Genomic DNA, 23,439 nt, shown 5'->3' with positions numbered 1-23,439 from the left:
AACATCATTGAAGCATGAATACTGTAATTAGATTGATCTTTGAGAGAAAGCACCACCAATTGCATTGATTGTATCAATTGCCATTTCATGTGTTAGATAGAGGTTGATGTACGTATATCTTCCACGGTGTGGGTGAAAGTTTAATAAAAGTATTCACACCTAATAAATGTCCTAAAGTCACTTGTAAGTGTCCATACTTAAAAAATTGAGCAAAATCCTAATGTCCTACAGTCACTTATAAGTGTCCAAACATTAAAACTTGAGAAAAATGTCATATGCATCCTATATATCATTACGAAGCTCTGGAGATGAGTGTCACACATCTCTCCATAGCTAATCTCCAAATTTGAGCATAAATGAGCATTATATCAAATCTCCCCCTTAATGATCAACTTATTATCTTTGACACCCATCATGTCTCTGAAGAACTCAAACTTAGATTTTTCAAGTGGTTTGGTACACTACCACAAGATCTTTAGCCTTCTATGTTCAGTTTCACGGTACTCGCGTCATCTAAATAAGCGTCAAAATGACAATCGAAATAAGCATCTATGATTAGGTCAGAATAATCGTCAAAATTTGCATCGTGGATTGCATCAATACTAGCGTCGAAAAAAGCCTCAAAAACTTTTTTTTTGTTTTTTGTTTGGTTGTTTAGTGTGATTTCTGAAAAAAGTTCAAGTGTTTTTAGTTTTCATAGTCCTTATCAACCCAGTTTTTAGTTACTTTTCAAACAAATACAAAGATATGTAACAATATTTATAAGAAATTAATACAACAACATTTGTCTACCAAAGCTTCCACTAATGATCCCAAATACAAGGATATATGTAGCAATATTTACAAGAAATTATGACAATTATCTGTCAAAGCTAACATTAATAGTCCCAAACAAAAAAATTGTGACAAAAAACCAAGTATTGCTTGTTAAATAAAAAAGAAACAAGATGTTATAGCTCATCATCCTCATCGACTCTCTCATCCTCAGCTAGATCCATGGCTCCAAATACATCTATTTGTAGACCTCTCCATCTGCATCTTCGTCAATGACTGGAGCCTCATTTGTTGTAGGAGTAGAAACCCAGTAGAAGGTAGTTCATCCGTATCATCCTCTTCTATTTTAGACATTGGAGGTGGTTGTGTTGAGGGCTATTCTTCTATTTTTTCTTCGAATTCCAGATTAGCCGTATGTTTGCCTCTGGTTCAAGTTCTAGTTGTTCAATTACTATACCTTCATTTGATCCTTCTTCTAGTTGTTCAATTGGATCAGTATCTGATTCTTGTGCTTCTTGAGTGGGTTCCTCAACCTCTACTTCATGTGATATTTTCATATCTTCAAAATTTTGTTTATTGCATGGATCAATTTGGATTACAAACAACCACCTATGATCTCTCGGGTTTACCTTGAAGATGACCTTGCAATGCCATATCCATTGTTCTCTAAAGGCCTTGTCCTTGAGGCTCTTCCCCAATGATTCGATCATCCTCTTCTTGTGTCCACAATCAAGGCATATCTAGGTCTGATGTACTAAGAAATTCTATTATGTTTACAAAATATTCTTGAACAAGCCATCCCATTGACATACTACCCTCAAGGGGAGCTCTTTGATGAACAAAACCTTTCAGTCTCTTCATAAATCTCTCGAGAAAAAACATCTATCGGCTATGAACAACACCTGCTATAGCAACCTCCTCAACCACGTGAACCAGTAGGTGCAATTGAATGGTCAAAAAACTTGTTGGAAAGAATTTCACCGCCATTGTAACTGCTTCAATGGAGTTTAGACCAGCTGCTTCTAATGTATTTCTTCTAATTTCCTTCTTTGATATCCGTCGTAACACTGCACTAATCTTGTATATTATTGCTCTTATGTCCTCAGTGAGGCAATCCTTAATGGCTATTGGCAACACAAACTGTAAGATTTTATGCCAATCATGAGACTTCAACCTACTAAGCTCTTCATCATTTGTGAATGCTCCCTTCAAGAAATGCATACGACCAGTGGGAGTACGAAACACGTCATTGCTCTTCTTTGGTTAAGACCCAAGGTGCTCTAGGGAGAATCACCTTCCCATTAGGTCTACTCCATGCCCATAAGTGTTGCATACAATCCCATCAGGTCTACTCCATGCCCATAAGTGCTACATGTAATCCCATCAGGTCTGCTCCATGCCCATAAGTGTTGCATGCAATCCACCTCTTGCAGATCATCCCTTTGTGCCTTGCTCTCTTTAGCACCTATAATAATGGTTTTCCAAAGTATATTGGCTATGTTCTTGAATATGTGCATAGGGTCAAGAAGATGATTAACTAGAAGATCACTCTAATATGGGAGTAGATGGAAGATGGATAGCTACTTCATTCCGGGGATGAACAACTTAGATCCACTTCCCATTCCCTCCTCCAATCATTTGGCTTTAGCACACGAGAAGGCCTCCCTAGAAATCTATCTCGCAACTCATGGGGTTGTCTTTTTGTGGCCCCCCTCCTAGACAATCTTCCTCAAAGATGTTGAGTACCAGGCCTCTAATCGAGGCCCACATATAGGGCATGCATTATAACGAGATATTGAAAGCCCTGCCAATAAACGTTCTAATCATTGTCATGAGATATGTAAATAATGTGAGATTTACAATACATAAACCGTGAAATTATATTTAATCAAGAAATCGTAGAATAATTAACTTACTAGAGCACTCTTCATAGCCAGGCCAATCATGCATGGTCCACATAAGTATTCCTCACACTGTTGTAGCCTTCTCTCCAAACCGCTTAGATGCATCATGAACTTGGATACCATCCCATAATGTGTGTAGCTCGTCAACTAATGGAGCCAAGTAGACGTCCATGTTCTTAACCTTGTACTTCCATTGAACTATCAAGGAAAGTAAAAGGTGCCCCTTCTTTATCGCTACCATGGTGACTTTCAAGTATATTTTCAAAGAGTAATTAAAAGAGATTCATATAAAAGGCCATGACTTTCAACTATATTTTTAAAGAGTAATTCATTAAAAGGTATTATAATATCATGAAAGGACTAGACATGTGGAGATACATCAAGTGATGAAATAAGGTATGTAGAACACTATCTTTACTTTAGGATTAGAAAAGAAAAAGTTTATGATAAATTATTGTTAAAGAAGGAGGTCTAGAAAGGTACAGTGAGATTGTGATGAGGCTAGTTTGTGAATGGAAAAAACATGCATGTAAGTTTGCAACTTTCAATTAGATTTATAGTTAATTATCTTTATAAAGAATTAGAGGTCTCAAGGGCTAATATAATGATATTTACCTTGCAATCAAGCTTATTGGACACTAGATATTCTCAAATACTAGAAAGGGTATGTGGATGGGAGGGTGGGTATATAAATTAGAGTCTGGGTCTCGTCTGGGTTGATGTGAATCTACATATTAGTTAACATTGGTCCCCCACCAATCCAATAAAGCTTCCATTGTGCTTGTTACATTTAGCAAGCTTTCCACATGTTGAAAAGCTTCTTTCCACTAGAATGTGTATGTGGATGGGAGGGTGGGTACATAGATTAGAATTTGGGTTGATGTGAATCAACATATTAGTTAATGTTGGCCCCACAAACCCAATAAAGCTTCCCACTATGCTTGTGGCATTTAGCAAGCTTCCCACATATTAAAAAGTTCTTTCTTGCCACTTTCATGACTGCTCTGGGTATTTTGTGGGTTCAGCCCCTAAATAGGAAATCTCATCCAAAATGGTGAATTTTGATAAAGCTTCCCACTATGCTTGTGGCATTTAGCAAGCTTCCCACATGTTGAAAAGTTCTTTCTTGCCACTTTCATGACTGCTCTGGGTATTTTGTGGGTTCAGCCCCTAAATAGGAAATCTCATCCAAAATGGTGAATTTTGAAGATTTCCTAGTTAGAGGATGATATTTTTTCATGAGGGGATAGAGAATAGAGTTTCCCATAAAGTCTAACTCTTATTATATGTGGAGAAAATATTTTGAATTATGAAAATTTATGAAGAATCCAAAAGCTACTAGAGAATTAAAATTTGCTATGTAGAGAATAAGTTTTATTACATAAAAAATATGGTAGTGGTGTTAGCATCATAAGCTCACTAAGCAATTTTGTGAATTGTTAGCACTTTCAACAACAACTCCTAACTAGTAGTGTGATACCAATTGTTGGAAATAAGAGAGTTTATTCAATGGTGGGAAAATGGATTAAGAACTAATGTTGGAGTAACACTCACATCGAGTAGCACAAAAAGTGTTGATAGCACTAAGCATAATGAGATTAACCATAATGAATGAGATTAACCATAATGAATGAGACTAAGCATAATGATTAACTCACTAACATTATAACCTTAGATCAAGACCTTATCTCATAATTGAATAAGGATTAATGTGACCTCACACCATAAGGCATGGATGTAAAAAACACCCTCTCTTAATTTACACCATAAGAAAGTATGGATCTAGATCACCAGGTCCTACCAAAACACCCTCTTTTGATCTACGTACATATCATGCATGATCTATATGCTATTAAAATATGTAAGCTTGGGTTATTTGTTTGAGCGTGTGAATGCACCTTAGAGATGCAAGATATTATCTTGTGTGTTGTGGAAATAGTAAGAATGCTATATGAGATATTATGTGAATGGTGAGAGCCACATAAAAGAATGTGCAAAAGGAATTGCCACATGGCATGACACAGGTAAAGGAGATTGGGCTAGATGCTATCTATATTAGACGCCTCTCATTGTATGGTTTTTACAACATATTAGAGATTAGTTGAGTGTGCCTATATTATCTACAACATATTACAATAGAGATTAGTTAAGTGTGCCTATCTTATCTACTTTGCATTAGTGTGATAATTATCATTAATTATGGAGTTTCTTGATTATTATGATCCTCCTTAAGTATATACTAATCATGTGATATATGCTTAGTATGATCTCAAATTCTTAACATGGTATATGCAGATGCAACGAGTGGTGCTGCACACGACTACGTTGGGATTCTCATGGTGATGTTGATGACTACACAAGTAACTCCCAATTTGGAAAGCTAGAAAGATATGGTGATGCCCATAAGACTAGAGCAACCTTGTGTCTCACTATCTTTTCATGATTTTGCAAGGCATGTGGGATCTATTCTAAGAAGGCAAGAAGATCCGCTGTTGTGGACCAACACTCTCTAAGTGATATAAAAAATAATCATGTGGTGGTACTTAAGTACCCTAAGGCATATTATACTATCACTTTTCACATTCTCTTATCTAGAAGAACTATTCCAGCACTCTTGCTCTCTTGTGTCTCAAGTTGTGTGTGTGTGTGTGTAATCTTGGTCCCCCTTAACCTAACAAAAATGGACCAACACCTATTCATTATGACAGTTAAAGTTGTATCCAGATTGCAAAGAATCTAGTGTTTTATGCTCGCACATAGCATATTGAAGTTCATTATCATTTTTTGTTCATGAGAAAGTGCAAGCAATTTGAGGTGTTAACCCAGGTTACTATTCTACAGATGATCAAGTGGCAGACAGTCTTACCACTATTATACGTGGGTCTATTTGTGATGCTTTTTTTATATGAAAATGCATGTGCTTTTTTTATATGAAAATGCACATGCAAAAAATGCTGAAACAGTAGATACAAGCATCGATATCGTTTTGTTGAAATATTTGCACGAAATATTTGCAAAAACTCACATTGGAATAATCATCGAAATACGCATCTTATTAGTAACTGTTAAAACAATTTAAATCTGGCGACAGTTTCTTCGATGCTTTTTTTGACCAAAATACCAACACATATTTCAACTATTATACTGACTAATACTTTGACGGATGCAAGTTTTAATTTTTTTTGACATAATGGTAAATCTAGGTGCAGTCCTACCAAATGAATGCACCACTATGCCAACATTGAAAAGTACTTACAACATCTGTACTCAAATTTCAAAAAACATGAATTTTTATTACTTAGAAGTTACATAGCGTCATCTTTTATTTATGTTTACAATATATGCTCAAACACATGAAGCTAACAAAAAAGTACTTAAATGCATTTCTTCTATACATAGTGCCTTGCGGAGCAAGGTCGAATCTAATCATCGGTGGCCTCATGGTTTGGCATTGGTCCCCGCAAAGAATATTCATAATGCAAAAACTCAGAAATGGCAAGTGATGCAAAACCTATTTGATGGGTGCAAAATGTAGAGGCTTAGCATCTGTCCAATTGACGTTGATGCCCTCTCGCTCAAGTTGCTCGAGGAGGGCATACATGCATGTTTTCAAGGCATACCTTTCCTCCATAGCATTCGCTACATGACTGACCACTCTTTGTTGGAAGCATGAAGCATGAATACTTAACATAAATGAAATGCCCATTATGACAACAAAAGTGAGTGAGTGTACTATTAACTCACTATTAATACTTATAAAGTATGTGTGGAAAGTGTCCCAACCCATCGCTCCCGATATGGGATCTCCCTATGCTCTCCATCCGCTTGGTTGCGACCTCCCCCTATTGCTAATACCTGCAGGGATTTACGTTGTGCTTCTTGCACTCCTCATCCCAAATCTCCCTATGCTCTCCATCTGCTTGGTTGCGACCTCCCCCTATACTTGCAGGGATTTACGTTGTGCTTCTTGCACTCCTCATCCCAAATCTCTTATACACAATGCCAAGGCTTTTCTCCCCCTATCTTTACCCTACGTGTAACATCACTACTCCAGTGCTTCAATACATTCACCCATGTGACCTTTAATCCATCTAGGATGGACCTCTTCAGTGTGACTGGTGCTCACCTAAACTTACTACGGCAGTGCTTCAATACATTCACCATGTGATATTTAATCCATCTAGGATGGACCTCTTCAGTAGTGCTCACCTAAACTCACTCCTGATTTGATTGATAATTCAATCCTTCTTTGCTTTATTGAGTTTATGCCATGTACTCTCATAAAGTCATGGGGGCGAAGACTGTATTGCATAACTCATGGATTCAAGTCTTTATCTTGTTGCCAACATCAAGAACCACATTTCCCTCCACTACTTGGTATTCAGAATGAGAAGGATTGGGGTTAGAGGGGTTGGGGGTAGAGGGTTTTGTGTTAAAGCAGCAGGATGAGTGTGAGCATGGTGTCTCCTCACAATTAGAAATGGGTGGGTGCACGCTGAGGGGTAGAAGTGTATGTGGATCCACCACCATGACAATAACCCGACAGGTGATCCCATCTTCTACAACTCAAATTAGTCAAGCAAGCCATGGGCAGGGTTTGTGTGACTTACCGTGGAGTGTTTGTTGGCATGGCTTGTGTGGTGGTGGGCTGTGATGGTTGTGCAGAAGTGCTACCGTGTCCCCCAACATAGGCTTGAGCCATAGCCCTTTGCTTGGGGCTCATTTTCAAGATGAAATTATAAAACTAAGTGGGGGACATTGCTTGTGGTGTAGGCACAATGGAGATGTTGGGGTTGTATGCGGGTGCATCATTTGGTGTATGATCCGTGGTCTCTACACACATACAATTAAAGGTGGTTATGTGCATGATTATGAAAGAGCACTAGTGTTTAGGATTTAGGGTTTACATGGCATAAGCATGGGGAATCAACATGCCCGTGCTTAGGTCATGACTCTAATAAGGAGAGGAGAATGGTCTTGAAGGAACTACCTACCCAAAGCCCACCTGCAAGGGCAACATCAAAAGCAAGAAGATGTATTTAAAAAAACCCAAAGAAAATGAGATTAGGGCACTTATCAGAGAGATTAGGGCACTTATCAGAGAGATTAGGGAACTTATCGAAAGACATTATAAGCTAATTGGAGCCTTGAGGGAGGGCTTGAGTGGGAGAGACCAAGAGAGATTAGGGCACTTATCAGAGAGATTAGGGCACTTATCAGAGAGATTAGGGCACTTATCGAAAGACATTATAAGCTAATTGGAGCCTTGAGGGAGGGCTTGAGTGGGAGAGACCAAGAGAGAGCTTGTGCCTCGAGAGAAAATGAGTGAAACCCCTATAAAACAACCATAAACAAGACATATTAGCAAAACAATGAAATCACACACACAAACACCACACTACACACACATATAATCAAAAGCAAGGACAAAGAAATCAAAAGCAAGGGAAAAGGAAAAGGGCTATCTACTAGTTGGAGTCTCAAGGGCTTAGAGTTTGCAATATGAGAGAGCAAGGAGAACTTGTGAGCATACAAAACAAATAAAACATAGCATGTTAGAAATTTTGAAAGACCACACACACCCCACACCATACACACATACAATCAAAAGCAAGGGTAAAGAAATCAAAAGCAACAAAAAAGGAGAAGGGCTACCTACTAGTAGTTGGAATCTCAAGGGTAGCCTAGAGGCTACTATTTAGACTCTTGGTCAATCCACACCTCATCCATGGTAGCACTTATGACCAAGGGTGGCCATACAACCCCAATCCAGATTTTTCCCTCTTATTCTTAATGGTGCATGTTTTTGGGTTTTTCATTTGATAGGATGCTTTAGCTTTTCATAATCTATCTAATGATATGCTCAATGCAACCTAATGAAATTTTTACAAGGATTAATGGTGAGATTAATGCCTAAAATTAACAAAACTTAGAAATTTAGCAAATGCAAGAAAGAAGAGCTTCAATCAAAGGAATTGAAAGAGCTTGAAGGGTTGCTCCATGCTCCATTACACCAAGGTAACCAATTAAACCAAAAAACAAACAACAAAACAAGAGTTAAACACTACCAACCAATGGATTTTCACTCCAACGGGGCTTTATCAATACTCCAAATACAAACTATAGCAAGGGAGGCCTAAGCTAAGGTACTTCCTCTGGCATGGCATACCAAAGATGATCACCAATTTGAGAACACTTGAGCCTTGCAAGAAAGAGAGAAGAAGAGGAAGAATGTAAGGGTCTTATCAGCTTGCATCTCTAGCCACTCTTAATAGAGCAATCCTCTCTTGTGGAGAGCTAAGATCCTTAACCTCACCTCCCTTGTTGTCACTACAAGGAAGCTTTGCAAATGGGTGGAGAGAGAGAGAGAGAGAGAGAGAGAGAGAGAGAGAGAGAGAGAGAGAGAGAGAGAGAGAGAGCTATGGAAAGGCTGAAATCTCAATCTCTATTTCAATGCCTTGGTGAGTAAAAGCATGGGAGAGAAGGGAAGAGAAGGAAAGAGGTAGAAGAGAACTTGTGTTAACATACAATCACGCACATTGTGTGATACAAAAATATGACTCAAAAATGCTACCACGCTTTTCGGAGGAAAGTAATGTGATTAACATTCGGCATTACACAAGTCGTAAGTTCAATTTTAACTATCTTCTGGCATTACACAAGTTGTAAGCTCAATGATTTTCCATTATTTACACAAAAGCAGATTGCACGATACAAAAAATATGGCTCGAAAATGCTATCGTGCTTTTGAAGTAATGTTAGCCAATGTGGTTAACATCCGGCATTACACAAATCATAAGCTAAGAGATATCCCATAATCATTTACATGAAGCACTTTGCATGGTACAAAAAGTATGGCTCAAAACATGTTGCCATGCATTCGGAGTAATATTAGCCAATGTGGTTATTAACATTTGGCCATCCTTAAGCTTAGTGGAAGTGTCTCATGATGCCAGCAATGTTGCCATATGTATTAACCACCATGGGCATCACTTATCAGGATGCATGGTCATGATATTGGTGTTGATGTGCATGGCTACATGGCATATGATAATCATGATTTTCACTTGTGTGGGGGAAGGAGTACGTGAGTCATGGCATGACAACATTGGGTCCTTGGAGGGGTACATGCTTACATATATGTCACTATTTTAGTGATGTTCACATGGGCCTTAATAGGTTATATGACTCATCCACAACATCTATTAGTCATTATCTCATTGATTCTCATTCACCTAGACTAATCAATGCTTTATGTTATGATGTAGATGACGATGATGATGATGTCACACGCACATATGCACATGATGATATTGACACATATACACATGATGATATAGATATACGTGAACACCTAGACTGATCCATTCATTGTATTGTGATGTAGACGATGATGATGATAATGTCACACACGCACATGCACATGATGATATTGATATACGTGCACATAGTGATGATATTGACACATATACACATGATGATGATGTATATTGTATTGATGTGTGTCAATTAGATCATGTGGACAACATCTCTTCCCTTGAGATCATGTCCACATGATCTTGAGGGTAGGGATGGCACTAAGCAGTGGGTGATGATATGCCTATGCCTACCTACCTTTCTAGGGATTATTTAAATGCATTAGATGATCATGATGATCTATTAGAGGATTGTGAGCATTCGATTAATGATGCATGGATGCCCATGAGTATGTGATTAGTGATGTGTCCATTGTTACACATGGGTTTGATGATACTTCACATGTGGGTTCTATGAGCATATGTTGGACCATGAGGAGCATAGGTCCAAGTTTCTTGTGTGTTAGATGTATTAAGCTTCTCTCTTCTAGGGTTTTAACATGTGGAGGCATTCATGATTCGTTCACTCTACTAGTTCTCATAGCTTTCCTGGTAGTTTTTGTGCGGATATAGTTCATGTGTTTGAGTAGCCAGGTATCATACATGAGGGTAGTAATGACTTTAGTGAGGTGAGGCCTTGTAAGAGAGGAGGGATTATGCACATGGATCTCGAGAGATTTGCATATGATTTAGGTATTTTCTTAGATCCAATGATTATGGAGGTTAATCTATCAGGGGATATGGGTCATATATGGACACCATTAATGGAGATCATGCTTATAATGATGATTTTAAAGACTATGAGGGCGACATGGTCAGTGACTTGGTGGATGATGCTACATACTTCTCATGTGTGGATAAATTGTCAGTACTCGGTGATGATTATGCTTATGATGATCCTACTAATCATACTTTTACTTGGATGATGACACACATATGGATGGTCTTGCACATGCGGATATGTTACATGGTATGGATCAAAGCTCATATATATGATGATGCAGTTGACCATGTCTTAGATGGTTTGAGTGACACTACATTAGACAATAACATTGGTTTACATTTGTTTTTTCATGATGTTGACATGATCCTATGTTCATTTGGAGTTGAGACATGATCCTATGTTCATTTGGCTCTCATGGATGTCGACATGATCCCATGTTCTTTGGAGTTGAGAGATTTTTCATTGGATGCATTATGTGCCACTTGGGATGTATGGTACTTGATTATGTGGCATATATTTCGGATGCAAATCTTGGCTTTGGCCTACACAGTGATTCTTTTGCACCGCCAGGACCACTCGACATTCTGGCCACCATGAGTAATGGGATACCTTGGATGCCAGATTCACACTATGGTCATGTGGATGGGTTTATAAGCTCCCTTCAACCTGGGAGCTATCACTACATTTATTTCAAGGGTCCCTGATGTATACCATGGCTATCCATTTGACCCAAGAGGATATATAGCTAGCCTCATCAACGATGATGGTTCTCTACATTGCCATTTGATCCAGGTCATCATGGCTAGGATTTTCCTTCGATCTAGGTGGTTTCATGGCTTGGATTTTCCTTCGATCCAGGTGGTTGCATGGTCGCCTCATCTTCGACGATACTTCACCGTCCTTTCCATTAGATCCCGAGGGTTATGTGACTTTGGCTCGATTAACATTTTGGCACTTTGGTCTTCTATTTGGCCCTAGCATTGATACCTAGTTGTGGGTTGATTTTTGGATTTTGTAAATAACCTTTTGTATATGTTTTTTGTGCTTCTATTTCGAGAACAAAATCATTGTAGGAGGGGATGGTTTGTAATCAAGTTATTTTAGGTGCACATGTACATGGGCCTAAGGATTAGGGTCATTTATACATATGGGCACATGGGTCTTGGTACTATAAAAGCCACCATCCCTAAGATTATTGTACCTCATTACTTTATGACTTGAATCTATTATACACTGTACTGTTTGTTAATCCCATTTTGGATTAACAACTATACTAAGTGTCATGCAAAGGCATTATAAGATATTGGCCACCACCAAAGGCCTTAAGTAAGTTTTGGGCACCCGAGTGTGAATAAGGGCCAATTGTATACTAGATAATTTTGATGTTTGCATCACCGAAATCGTCATCCTGAATGAGCAAGGTGGTGTTCTGTTTTTCTTTCTTTTAATTTTTTTTAAAAAATCATAAAAATAAGGAGCCATTGATTGTGCCTTGAACTTGTATTACATTCCTTAGGCGTGGCATAATCATCTTAGAAGCAATTGGATAAGGATTTTGCACCCAAAACCACCTCAGTCGACGTGGGAAGTTCCCACGTGAAACTGCAAAAAAATTTCAAAAATCGTAAAAATAAGGAGCCATTGATTGTTTCTTGAACTTGTATTACATTCCTTAGGCGTGGCATAATTATCTTGGAAGTAGTTAGATAAGGATTTTGCACCCAATTCCACCTCAGTCGACGCGGGAAGTTCCCATGTGAAACTTGTATTACATTCCTTAAGCGTGGCATAATCAATCTTGGAAGTAGTTAGATAAGGATTTTGCACCCAAAACCACCTCACTCAACGTAGGAAGTTCCCACGTGAAACTGCAAGAAAATAGTTCACGATGTGAACCGTTTTCTGTAACTTCATGTCATGAAACGCTCCTGGCATCAACACATCGTGATTAACGCCGCAATTCACGGGACTACCTTGCCCAAAATAGGTAGCCTTATCCTAACACCTCTGACACCATGGCGTCTGACAAAATTAAGAATCGTGAAAGTGCAAAAAATCGTTCACAATGTGAACTATTTCAGAGCCCTTCACACATGGCATGAAACATTTTCATTTCACGACGTGAACCATTTTAGAAGCCTTCACAGTGTGAACCATTTTCATTTCACGACGTGAACCAATTGCTTTTCACAACGTGAAACCTTTTCCCTTCATGGTGTGAATTTTTTATTGTAATTTCATGCCTTAATCAAAACCAACTGGTATTGTCGGATTAAGGCTAAGGAAGTCTTGAGAACATTGAAAATCATAACAAGGTAACGTGGAATTTTGAGTCCAAAGTAAAAATTACAAACACGTGCAAGTGCAGAAAATCATTTCACAACGTGAAATGTTTTCTAATACTTCATGCTGTGAACAGTTCTCTGCAATCTCATGGCCTCAAAAACGAGTCGATAAAATCTGACCAAATTTTAATTGGGGCAGCAAAATAGCTTATCAAATCATATTCACATGCACTTGAGGTCTGGAAAGCTCATCGGAGACGACCTCACTCCTCCTAAAATGATAGTGCATCAAATAACCCAAGATCTTCCTATTAAAAGAGTTTGGGTTCAGACCACTCAATAAGCACTCAATAAAAGAGTTTGGGTTCAGAGCACTCAATAAGCACTCAATTGAGTTAAGGAATCTGACCACTGTCAAAACTAGTAATGAAGAATCCATAGAAGAAGGGCCGCGATACTTTGGGTTTGTGGAAGAGAAGAAACCACCCTTCCCTACCAACCACCCTCCCCTACCAGATCCAACGGTATCGTTGATATAGCTTGGGGATTTTTTGGTCTCCAAACCAGCAATGATAAAGAAGAGCAATCTGCGGGCATGGGTCCATCAACCAGTGCTGGACTTGATCCAAGGCAAGAAGTACCTATCCAAACTTTAAATTCAAGGCTATCAAACACTGGTACCCCCCGAATGACAAGAGACATGGGAAAAGCAGCGAAGACTGGTCAAGTATTCTTCCCAACCTCAGAGGAAGTAGAATTAGATCTGAAAAGAATTGAGGTAGAACAGCACAGCTACAAGAATTGAGCTTAAAGAAACAAGAGCTCGATACTCGAAGGGCTAGATCTGAACAAAAGGAGATGGAAAGTATAAACTCACTTCAATCATGGGGTAAAGAGCTAGAAATAGTCATGGGTAGAAGTGACGGAGAAATTCCAAACTTAGAATCCATTAATGAAGAGCGAGCGGAGGAAGGGTTTGTAACCCTAGATGAAGGGGATAATCTACCAAGAGAAGTGGGTGAAGTGGAAGACCTCCTCTACACCAAAAAGGACATCGAGCAGATGATCAATTTGCCCATGTTACTATAGGACATGGAACTCTTAATTCTACAAAAGGCGTACAGAGGCAACTAATGATGAGCCATTCTAGAATGAAGCGACCGGACCATCCCATAGACCGGAAATGCCCAAAAAAGCCAACATAGGAAGAGGATGAGGCCTAGGTGGGGGGAGTAATTCCTCAAAGACCAAGGGCGGATCCAACCATAGATCTTAATGTAGCCACAAGGATGGATCTGTTGAATATGGCTGTAGAAATGGGCCGAGAACTTGTCAGGGAACTAGGCACTACTCTAGAATCCCGACCCTCTCAAATGAAGCCACACATCATTTCAAAGCTCATTCAAAAATTCTCTGGGCATGGAGATCCTATTCAACATGTAGAGATCTTTGAGTCCACATACAAAACCCGCGGGCCAGTCAATGATATAACAATGATTCATGCTTTCTCATTGACCCTAGAAGGAAAAGCTCATCAATGATTAAGAACCCTCAAACCCGAGGACAAGGTTAACTTTACACGACTCAAGAATGTGTTTGTGCCCATATTTTTCAGAAGTGAGACAGATGGAGTCCTGTGGTGGCATAGCTGCACAACATCAAGCAAAAGGAAATGGAGTTGATGCGAGACTACGTGTCTCGGCTAAAGCACTTAAATTCAAGGTGCAAACTACATGAAAGGCTAACTAATGTGATCAGTAATTTCCTTACTTCTTTCGGAGAGGAGTTAGAGACCATAAGATGCATGATTATCTGGTATTAGCCTGACCGACTACTCTGGATGCATGTTTTAAACTGGCAATTGAATATGAAGATAATATGCTGGAATTGCCACAACCAAAAGATGTCAGAATATCTTCGGTAGCAATGACTTCGCGTGTTTCGAGTCACCAAGAGATTGGAACTCGGAGCAAGCAAGTCAGAAACATGACTGTGGAGATGAACTCAGTAATGCAATACAAGAAAAATTGAAGGTAAAGGAGGAGAAACATCTGGGCATGGGCATACCCATCTTTACCCCCGTAGAGAATTGGTGTGGTGCTCTATGTGTAGATTGAATCACACTACCACCGAATGCCCACAGTTAAGATCAAGGCCACTACTCTATTGTGCACACTCTGTAAAATTAGGGAATCATGACACCTTCATGTACGGATATCCAAGGTTCCAAATAGTAGCATAGCTATCAGCACCTAGAGCTCCATTGGCCTTACCAGCACCACGTGTGCAAATCACGGCAGTTTTGCAAGACAGCCAAACTCTTCCTATTTACTTAGCGCGGGATGTTTTAGGTATAGGACACTTCACCTCTGCCACCACCTATTCTACCACCACAACCGTCTCTGATTGAAGAGCCATCAGAAGATATGGATATGGTGTGTGAAGTAGAACTCAATGGAGAGTACTATGAGGAAGCTCTGGAGATTGCACTAGAATTCTATGTCCTATAGAATAATATGCCAGTACCTTTGTTTCAAACCATGGTATAGTGGAAGGGTAAGGACATAAGCTCAAACATAAGGAGAGGACTGCTACAATGTTTTGGTTGTGGGGGGCCACATCGAATCGCTACAGACAAGAATGTGGTTCATACGTGCCAACCCTAACAATTGACTGCTCCACCCAATGACATGCTAATACCTACTTGTACTAAATGTGGCATTGATCATTTGATCAAAGATTGTCCATACCGTGCAAGTGGTTCGAGTTCCACTTCTAACCAGGCCACCGTTCGGACCATTAGTGTGTACCCTGGAAATATCATGCCACTCAATGTCTTGACACGAGCTCAGGCCCAATCGGGGGTTAAGGGGAAGAACTTAGCAGATGCAACCACTTCCAGAATTGGCCGGAGAAGGAGAGTGAAAAAAGTGGGTAAGGGTGACACTAGGGTCACGATCCAAGATGGATCCAAAGAAGATACGATCGACACCGAATCCTCCCAATCAAGAGAAGAAGGGGACCAAGCGGTCAAACAAAAAAGCTTGACCTAGAGATGCAAGGGGAAAGACCATCAACCCCTTATGGAGTCGGTGAATACCCAAATGCCAAAGAGGAGATAAGGAAGATTGAAGAAGCCACGACCCTAGAAGAAGAGTGCCAACGACTTCACAAAGCCAAGTTAAGCGCTAACCGGGTCAGGGATACAATGTATCCAAGAAACGAACCAACAAGGGAAACTCCAATTCTAGAAGAGAAGAAAGAGGGATCTCAAGGAAACACGATGTCAAGAATGTTTGAAGAAGATGCACAAGATGAGTCCATCCATTCATTCCCTAGGGGTGGATACGAGACACACACATGGAAGGAACCCTCAATTGCCAGAGAATCTAGAGACATAGGCAGCCTCGCTGCTGTACTGTCCACTTCTGTGTGCAAATGCCATTGGGACAACTACTATGCAGTTCACCAACATTATGGGCAGACATAAAGGAATGGGTAGAAGGTGGACTAAGGCCAGCCGACACTACAAAGGATGTTCTGTCACCTCTGGCATAGAAAGAACCTTAAATTTAACACACAAGAGGAAAAGAACAACCAAAGTCGTCAAGATACCAGTTAATCAATTGGGGCGTTATTACAAAAGTGACGAGAATGCTACAATCCCAATTCATTATGATGAGTACTAGGCACTGGTTATCCTGGACAGTGGGGCGGGAGTTAACATCATCACAAAACGATGGAAAAATTGGGGAAACCCCGATCTAAAAAGAGCAGATCTTATCGTTAAAATGGCAGATGGAACATCTTCAAGGCCCATTGGGCTCTTAGAAAATGTGAGACTCAAACTCTTTACGTTTTGCTACCATTATACATTTGTAGTAATGGACTTTCTGCGCCAACTAGACTCATATAACATAATATTGGGACGACTCTTCATGAGGGAATCCAAATTGGTGCACAATTGGGCATTAGATCATGTGTATATACGTAGGGATTCTTAAATTTTAAAGATAGATCTGAGAACATGGAGAGCACACCCCATGGAAGGGCAACTATTCGGTAATGAATCCACGGTGAAAAATTCCAAAGAGGACGAGGAAATGGAAATGTATGCATCACTTCCTCCTCTGGATTTCAGTGACTATCTCATTAGATCGAAATTTTCTTTCTTTCTAAACATTCCTCCACGGGAATTTCAGTCAAGCAAGTTCTGAATTTGTCATCCATTAACTTGATCCACCGGGTCATCAACCACATTCAAATTCATCATGTGGATAGCATTTTTGCTTATAATTTCAAGGTCTTAGATTTACTCATATATATTGCCAGTAAAAAGCTACAGTTATACCCTCGGTATATACAGGTAGTCACGGTCCTTGGAATTATAAGGTAAATACCATCATGTCTAGGCCTCAAGCAAGTCAGGGATTCCATACAATTGCGGCACTTCCATCTGAAGACCCAATTACCAATTTACGAATTTCAGTCTGAATATTAATTTGTATGAATTTCATCACCCAATTTTAACCTTTTACTGTTGCTTCACAAATTTTTGACATTTTTGGCTTTTTAGTTGATCCACTTTAGCCAATTCGCTCTGATATCAGCTGAAAGATCCCTGCCCACTCCGCGCAATGGATTCGGGGGTGCTAGCACAGAAGTAGCACTCCTTGTGCGGGACAGGATCCCTCACTCAGGGCCTTGCCCACGGATATCCAGACAAGAGACTAATCCCTCGGTTCTTCAAAAACCAAACTCGAAAAAACTTCCCTCGCCTAGAAAGCACGGGTGAGTCCTTCAGGATAATTGTACTCTAACGTAGTCAGGGTCATTACTCACCAAACTGATCCGACCGAACCTGTGAGTCTCTTGGTCATATCAAGGAAGAAACTTGCACTTGGATCATAGAAACCAATGCTTTTTTCCACATCCACATTCACATCCACATACCTGCTACCATAGATGTGATGCAACCCAGAGGAACCCAATATGTGGAATCTAGAACTATTCCCATTACCTCTGTCTGTATGGTCGATTGGTGTGATGAGGAATCAAAAGAGGAGGTCTCTAGCATAAAAGGGATTGGATCACAAGGCCGTACCAACGCCCAATGCCTTAGAAGATGGCAAAAGCAGAAACGATATATTGCTCGATGAAATGCCCTGCCACCTACGAAGAAAACCCACCGATGCCTAGTGGCTGAGATACCTCGAAGCCACTAAGGTACACAATGAGTTTTTTAAGGATTGGAGTGAGGAATTGAGTCAGATATCACTTGAAGGGAAACATAAGGAGGAAGTCATTCTTCAAGAACCGGAAACACCTAAGCTTACGAAAGCTGGGCGCCAAAAATGAAACAAATCTTTGGCAGGAGCTGAGTGAGAGGCTAAGAACTGACTTCAATTGAAGCTTCAGGTGAAGAAAATGAGCTCGTTACTCTCCTTAAGGAGTTTAAGGATTGTGTTGCTTGGAACTACAAGGAGATGAAGGGTGTACCACCTGAGGTGGTGCAACATACGATCCTAATCATGGAAGGATCAAGACCAACGAGGCAAAAACCATACGATCAAGACCAACGAGGCAAAAACTATACAATATGCATATCACCAATCGTAATAGTGCCAAAGAAGAATGGGAAACTTAGGGTATGTGTCGATCTTAAAAAGGTCAACGCAGCTACTAGGAAAGACCATTATCCATTGCCCTACATGGAACACGTTTTGGAGAGAGTAGCTGGTAAAGAAGCTTATAGCTTCTTGGACGGATTTTCAGGCTACAATCAGGTGTCTATAGCACCAGAAGACCAGCATAAGACAACTTTCAATACAATGTGGGGGACGTTTTCTTACAAAGTCATGCCCTTTGGTCTCACTAATGCCCCAACAACATTCCAATGATTAATGTGCACAGCCTTCAAGACTACTTGCAAAAGTGGTTGGAGGTATTCATTGATGATCTGTGTGCACACTCTTGATGGATAGACCATCTGGCTTGCTTAAGGAAGGTGTTTGAGCGATGTTGGTTATATCGTATATCCCTAAACCCTTAAAAGTGCCAATTTTAGGTCAAACATGATGTGATCTTGGGACACATTGTCTCTAAGAAACGGTATACCCACAGATGATAGCAAGGTCAAGTTGATCTTGGAACTTCCACCACCCACTAATTATAAAGGTGTGCAAAGATTTATGGGCCATGTTGGGTATTACCGCCACTTCATAATCTTCTATGCTAAAATCGCCAGGCCATTATACAAGCTACTCATTATCTTTGAATGGACTGAGGAATGCCAAGTAGCATATGATCGATGAAAGCAGGCATTGGCTAGCACGCCAATTCTAAGACCACCTAATTGAGGAATGCCAAGTAGCATATGATCGATTAAAGCAGGCATTGGCTAGCACGCCAATTCTAAGACCACCTAATTGGGACCTTATATTTCATGTGCATATCGATGCATTGAACTTTGCTATTGGATACAAACTAGCGCAGCCTGGTGAGTTCAAATTGGACTACCCAGTCTGCTTTGCTATTGGATACAAACTAGCACAGCCTGGTGAGTTCAAATTGGACTACCCAGTCTACTTTGCTAGTCTCATCAATTGAATGATGCAAAGGTGAATTACACTACCACAGAGCGAGAAGGGTTAGCCATGGTTTATGCAGTCAAGAAGTATCGACATTACCTATTGGCCAACAAATTCGTGTTCTTCGTGTTGGACGATCAAGCCTTATTATATGGTGAACAAGCCTTGCACCACGGGAAGAATCACATGTTGGTTTGCTATTATTATTTGAATTTGACTTTATAGTTATGGTGAGAAAGGGGACACAATATGTGTTGGCCGATCATATGTCGAGAATTCCAAATGGGGAACGGACACAACTGGTGTTGATGAAGATGACCTCCCTGATGCTTGTTTGTTCAAACTGGACATGGTGCCTCAATGGAGTGAGGAAATATCCAATTATTTAGCTTATGGTTTTTCACAAGAACGACCCTTGAACAAAGATAAAATGTGATGGCTTATCAAGCTTATTGTACCTTATCAATTAATTGGGGGAGAACTATATAAGCTAGGTAAGGATGATGTCCTAAGAAGATGCATGAGAGAAGATGAGTTCATCTCATGATATTGGATGAAGCACATTCAAGGATAGCCAGAGGACATTTTGCTAGAGAGATTACGGCCCGCAAGGTACTTCAAGCAGGACTATGATGGCCTACATTGTTTGGGGATGCCATAGAATTTGTCAAAAGGTGGGAGGAATGTCAACGATTTGCTATCCCGCAACAAAGGGATAGGATGCCACCCACTCCTATTATTGTCAAACAACCTTTCGAGAAATGGGGGATTGATTTTGTTGGACCTATGATTCCAGTAGCGCATCCATCACTCACAAGCCCGATATGTAATCATGGCCACGGACTATTTCACAAAATGGGCAGAAGCTAGAGCCTCTAAGCGAGCTGATACACGAGCCGATACACGAACAACATCAAAATTCTCGTATGAGCAAATTATCTCGAGATTCAGTTTTCCATTAGAGTTAATCAATGCTCGAGTTCACATTTCATTAATGAGGTAATTGATCACTTACTTGCTGGATTCCTAGTAGTCCACCGGAAGTCATCACCTTATTATCCACAGGCTAAAGGTCAAGCAGAGAGTACAAACAGGATTTTGTGTACTATCTTGACGAAAACATTGGAAGCAAGTCGAAATGTTATATGTACATTATGTGTGCTATGTTATATACACATTATGTGTGCATATACTAGGAGGCTAACCCACATTAGGCTTGTGAGCATGGGAGCATGGGAACAAGCTCTAGTGGAGCATGGGTTAGGACTAACCTTAAGGTTTAAGGTTAGGGTCAGGCATCCAAGGGTCACACATGAGGAATGGAAAGTCAAGAGTCACTTGAGGGCCCTCCCATATAATAGGGGCATGGGGCACACTCAAGGGAGCTTGGGGGCTTGGAGGCTAGGGAGCTTGAGGCTTATGCTATGGTCTCTTGTGTAGAGATCCATATCTACTCTTCTACCATTTCACACTTTAGCTACATGCTATTGGATTGGAGTTATACCTCTTGATGGTATGGGACATCAAGGTAGAGGTATGATGTATTTCATTATTATTCATGTGTGCATCCCTTGGGCTCGGGGGTGGTTGGGTGGTTGAGTTTATGCCTGATTTATGCATGTTTATGCATAACAATTATCTAGAGAGATCTTAGGGTTTTAACAGTGATATCAGAGCAATCTCTATTTAATTGTTGTTGATTTTTTTTTAGTAAATTTTAATATTTACTAATAAAATGTTATTTTTTGTTGATTTGTGTTGATGAATTGCACGTGGATCATCGATTTGGTGATTGGAACATGTGTAACTACAATTCAATGGACGAATCGACGTTGCGGGGAAATTCCGTGAGTTAATGCTATTTTTCCCTATTTTTTATGGTTAAAATCGAGAATTAATGGAATTTTTTACAAAAATACCATAAAGTTTATGGTGGATATTTTTGTAGGATGGATTCCCTGAATTTTTAGAATTTTTAGAAATTTTTTCCTAATTTTTTAGGAATTTTTTGAGCATTTTTATGATTAAAAATGTATTTTTATACATTTTTGCGGGTTTTTTCCGCGGGAATGCGATCAAATTTCTATCAATTTCTACTGAAATTCAGTAGGAGACAGCGTGTTGATGCATGAGATGCTCTCCTGTGTGCGTGGGACTCTCTCCGCCTCTCAAATCTGATTTTTCTTTCTCTTTTCCGGGTGAAAAATCTCTTTAAAATGATTTTTTTTAACATTAATCATAATTATGATTAAGATATGTTAATTAAAAACTTAATCATGGATTAAGGTAATCTCTCTCATTAACAGAGAGAGAAGAGATGGGAGGAGAATGAATTGGAGAGTAAAGTAATGGAGAGGGTGGAGAGGGTGGAGAGAAGAGACTCCACCTCTCTCACATGACCACGCGCAGGCGACCGGGGGGGGGGCTGCGCTGCAGCCGGGCGAAAAAAATCGCCCCCCTTAAAAAATCAAAATCTAATAAGCTTTAAAAGCTTATTTTCATATATTTTTTTAAAAAAAGTAAGATTTTTTTTAAAAAAAAGCTTTTGGAGATTTTTCAATAAATAAGCTTGGGAAAAAAGCCTTAAAAAAAATCAGAAAAACTAGAATTTGAGGTTAAAAAATCTCTGAAAATTTCTTGGAAATTTCTTATTGAAAATTTTTTGGCTTTTCATCTTCCGGAAAACTTTTGGCTTTCCGTTTTCCCGAAACCTTTTGGCTTTCCGAATTCCGGAAAAACTTTTGACCTTCCGTATTCCGGAAACCTTTGACCTTTCACATACTGATTTTTTTTTTGTCTTTTCATTTTCCCAAAACTTTTGGCTTTCCGTATTCCGGGAAAACTGTTGGAATTTCGAAATTTTTTGACCGTTCGTATTCTAAATGCGTTCGGGGTTGATTAAAAATTTTAAAAAATTCTTGAAAATTAGTGAAAAATTAGACAAAGGTTATTATAAATTTTGGAAAAATGTGGGGTTGGTGTTTGGCATGTGGTGTGTCCATTCGGGCACCCGTGACCATTCAAATTCCTTTAAAAATATATTTTTTGATAGAAAATTAAAAAATCCATTAAAATTAAAAATTTTCATTGGATTTGAGAATTGTTGGGCGGAATTGGAAATTTCGTGAACGATGGGATTCTCAGAAAAAATTAGGAATATTCTGAAATTATTTTTAAAAATCCTAAAAATTGGTATTTTTAAAATATCAATGGTATTTTGGCAAATTAAATTGCTAAAAATTTTCTGGAAAAATATAGGTTTGGAATGCCATGAGATAGGTTTCGTGGAATTCAAAATTATCATATTTTGAGGTCCTATAAATTAGGGAAATTTTGAAAAAAATCATGATAATTCTTTTTCTCGAGAATTTAATATTTTTGAGGGTTATTTAATATTGAAGTACGTTTTCTCGTACTGACATTAGATAGATGCTAGTTATTCGCATATTTTTAATACGATTATATCTCGTATTAATGGATATTTATATTTGGATTAATTCTAAACGATGTATTCATGATTTTTTACCATTATTTAGCCATTCTTTTTGGACATGTTCCTTAATTTCTTTTGATGGCTATCATTTTTGTTCAAAGTGTGTTTCACCTTTGATATTTTTCCATGATAATTTATTTTGGCACTTATTAAAGTGTGGATTATGCTTAATTTCTTAAGCCTAAGACAAACTCTATCATGGGTTAGTTGATCGGTTTATTTTGGTGGATTTCTATTGGATTTTTTCCAAGTTTTATATGGACTCATCAGGTTCTGCCTAGATCACTTGTGTCTAGGGTTTTTTTTATTGAGTG

This window comes from Cibotium barometz, chromosome 8 (genome assembly GCF_041138505.1).
Source record: "Cibotium barometz isolate CiBa-2024 chromosome 8, ASM4113850v1, whole genome shotgun sequence".
NCBI classification, from domain to species: Eukaryota; Viridiplantae; Streptophyta; class Polypodiopsida; order Cyatheales; family Cibotiaceae; genus Cibotium; species Cibotium barometz.
This window is presented reverse-complemented; position numbering follows the sequence as displayed.